Source organism: Stegastes partitus, unplaced genomic scaffold, assembly GCF_000690725.1.
Source record: "Stegastes partitus isolate 25-593 unplaced genomic scaffold, Stegastes_partitus-1.0.2 Scaffold1230, whole genome shotgun sequence".
In the NCBI taxonomy this organism is placed as follows: domain Eukaryota; kingdom Metazoa; phylum Chordata; class Actinopteri; family Pomacentridae; genus Stegastes; species Stegastes partitus.
Window position 1 is genome coordinate 118,021 of NW_007578961.1, and position 4,097 is coordinate 122,117.

The following is a 4,097-nucleotide window of genomic DNA, read 5'->3' on the forward strand; positions in this document are numbered from 1 at the left end:
TGCAGTCACTTTGGTGATGACAGAATCGGTTGTTTTTACGAATCTACTGGTTCAAAAATCTTCTGATCCAAAACAACTGACATTCCCATTATTCTCAACTGTAATTTGGGTTTGCAAATGCTAGCAACATGCGAAACTAAGACGGGAACTGTGGCAAACATACGAGCATAAGATCAGCGTGTCGGCACCAAAATACAGCCGATGTTGCTTCTTTTGAAATTCAGGTTTTTGTTTCTTGCCCTCCTCTGTTGCTATGCTATTAAACCAGGCGTCTAACATTCATCACTTTGCCCTTTTCTCAAAGTTCATCTTGTCATGTTTTCGTCAGCTGGTGGCATCCGCCGTTTGATATCGGAGATCTCTTCCCAGATAACAGAACCCCAAAGGTTGTGTAACCCGCTACATGTAGATAACAAAGTAGGCCAGCGCTGCTTTAAAATGCTTTACAGCCTCGCAGACATTCTGGTTCCACTTAAATGATGCAACAGTCTATTATACACAGCTTAGGGTCTGACATGTCTACTGTTAAAAATGCATGTAAACAGCACTTAGGGCTACGTCAGGTCTGCGGGCTCCGTGATTGGTTGACGCAACAGGAAAGCTCAGCAGCGGTTAAAAAAAAATAACAGTCGTCTTTATTTCACTGAAATCCAACAGAAATCCCTTCTATAATCCAACAGACTCCCCAGAGACATCCAACAACTGTAGAGAGGGGAGGGAAAAAAAAAAAAAGAAAGAAAAAACACGCCCGCCCACAGGCTTTAATGCATTGAAAGCATTTGAGGCTGCAGGAAAAAAAGAGCTTTTGGGCAACATGTCTGATTCCAAAATCATAGCTTAAGGATGTAGGGAGGGATTTAGGAGAGGTGAACATTGGTAAGAAGTGCACAACACGGTGGATGGTGTTAAAATAATAATACAGGCTTAATTTGCATGTGTATAGACGCGTCCATGGAAACAAAGAGCTGAAGAGTTTTTGTTGGGGAATGAGACATCCACCTACACAAATGTGAAACTAAAAAACACAACCAGATGTCGGGAGACTCTGCAATCGCTTCCAAAGTAGCGAGCAGGTTTCTGAACATCACAACTACATCTCATTTATAAAATATAACATTTTATAGTACATTTTTAACTCTCTTTTATAAATATAAAGCGGGAAAAAAAAGAAGACTTTGTCTGAGATTCTGAAGCCTCGGTTGCAGGATGATGATGAAATCACAACATACTGTAAAGTGCAAACAGCGAATCATGTGTACAGTGACAGACGGCTTATATGGTGTCGACAAGCTTATTTTTCTGATTTTCACACTTATTTTAAACAGCCAGTGTATATTACACTCAGTTACCCATTATTGTTATTACAGGTACGCAAAACTAAAACAAATCTAATAAAGCAGTTTGACAATAAATCCATAATCATGAAGTCTCCAGTGTTCAGTTTGTTGAATGAGGTGTAGATAAACAGGTTTAGAGAATAAAGTGATTATTATCTGCCTTTAAAACACTAAATGGTATAAAAACACATACAGCCGTGACTCGATAATCCGACACTAAATGTAAAACCTTCTTTTATGTCGGATAGCAAGGCTGTCGGATTGTCAAGACGGAGGTCCAGATACGAGGAGGGCTTGATGCTGGAAGGCTCATTAGTTGTTAATATTTATTGTTCATAGTTGTTATAATAACTAGTAGGGCTGGTCCCAATAGCACTTTCTGCTCTCTGGATATTCAGGCCCAATTAATGATGAATATCTGAATATTCAGTGCGGTCGGGGGACACTTCCACCCCGGGGCAGCGCTCTGACGGGGTGGAAGTGTCCAGAACACACAGGCAGTACTTGGCTGCTGATGCTAGTTTAGTTAGCGCTCACACTTCTGTTTCCACCATCGGTGGCGATGGCGCCACTCCCCCGCCGCCACCTTTGTTTACTTCCGTAAACACTGAGCACGCTCGCTGCGTGTGACGTCGTCGTGTCCTCTTCTGCGCATGCGGGACACTTTTGGGTCGTATGAAGTTCACACAGCAGATCACATACAAGTCGCATTGAACTGCAAATGTGAAGGAACTCACAAAGAAATCCTCATTGAGCATCAAGTCCTGCAGTGTGAACGTAGCCAATCTGTGGGATTGTTCAGTCAGATAATACGCCGTCATCCTGATTGGTGACATTAAATGTCATGTCGGAGTCAGAATCCAAGGCTGTCGCTATGTTCAGGCTGTTTTTATGGGTTCTGTTTGTTTTTCCTAAAAACCTGTCAGATAGCAAAGTTTAGGATTGTTTAGGATTATCGAGTCACGACTGAATATACTTTTATATCAAGTTACTGTTGATTAATCAAGTGGAGAAATTAATTCTGAACAGACAATAAAACAGCAATGATTTTAAAGTAAAATTAGGATAAACTGAAAAACAAAAATCCTGAATTCTTAATGAGTTTAGTCTCCAAAGTGCCATTTTTTAGTTGTTTTTTGTTTTGTTTTGTTTTTTTAATTTTTACATAATCTTAATTCATTCACAACATACCTATTAAGTGCATCAATTTAATTAAGAAAACAAAATAAAAACATATTTTTAGTTCCAAATTCTCCAGAGAAAGTTGTCTGAAGAAAGTGAGGACTAAACTATGAAGCTTTGCAGAAACTCACTAAAACGTTTGCTGCCTCCCAAATGCAATAAAGGTGAGTGAAATTTCATTAGCGACCCACAAAACCTCCCAAAAAAATGTCCACAGTCAACCACCAGGTTACTGAGGAATGCTGGTAACTTTCATTGGACCTAAGCTAGACGGTGGTTTCATGGGGAACAGTGTTGACAATAAAGTCTGGAAGTAATACGGAGTGTGCAGACAACACCGGTTCTGGAAAGACGAGTTGTCCTTCAGTGTTTTAAATACAAATTTTCGCTGCTGTGAGCACCACAAACAAACTTTCCATTGCGGTGAGATGGAGACAGATATCTCAAAACCAAAACGTTTGCATGGTTGGATAGAACAGCAGATTATTGAAGAATACTGTCACAGTGCAGTTAAGTGAATGGATGTAAAGTAAAAAACGTAACAGAGAAAAGTAGTGAAACGCATGTTTGCTCTTCAAACCCAGACATCAGTAACAGGTGCAATGAAGAGGGGGGACAACTTGTGGCGTAACTTTGAAATGTCAGTTCTTTTTTCATGTTTGATCACAGTATTCAATCAGAAAGTCATGGATGGAAGATGCAGGAGTTGATCTGCACAGTTGTTCTGGACTCCGCTGCTTGGTACCATTTTCATTCCGGTGGCAGATCATCGGACCTCATGACCTGCAAAAAAGGCACAAAACACAGATTATTGCCCCATTCCTCAGTGAATACTTTAAATCATCAACTATCAACCAGAACAACTGGAAAACTCCATTTCATACATGCTCTGAAGCGCTTACTGCTGAGACCAATCATGTATCCGGGGCCCCGTTCCATCGCTGCCTGCTTGACTTTAAAATGAATAATCAGCCACATGACCACGATGATTAGAAGCGTTTTCAATTTAAATATTGGCGTCTAATAGGTGCAGCCTCGCCAATCAGTCATGAAGCTGTTCAAGCTTGGAAACATCCGGGTTTAAGGCTTCAAGTTTGTCTGCAAAATGTACGTTTGTTTTGTCAGCCTCTCTGTATGGCTTGGGCGTGATGCACATGCATGACTGTGAATCAGCTCAGTCATCAGTGTTTAGTCTTTGCAGAGAGGTTGTACGGCGGCCAAACTGCACCTGCTGTAGTCATGTCTGAAATGTTCTCTGGGGTGTGTGCACAAAGGTGTGTGCAGCAATGTGGCTAGAATAGATAACCGATCCAAACAACACGCTTTGAAAAACTGATGAGGAATCAGGGCAGACACAAATGCTGCACGTTCGGGGGAAAAAAAAAAACACACGAAGAAGACAATTCTAAGCAAAAAATGCAAATATGAGTTCCTACACAGTGTGGGCTTTTACTTCAATCATTGCAGTTGCCAGGTGACACCGTCTGCAAGAATCCACGTGTGCATCCTTGCAGGAGTTTTCTAACTATGTTAGTTGTACAGCAGCACACAGCGGCTGCACCATAGAAGAAGAAACCA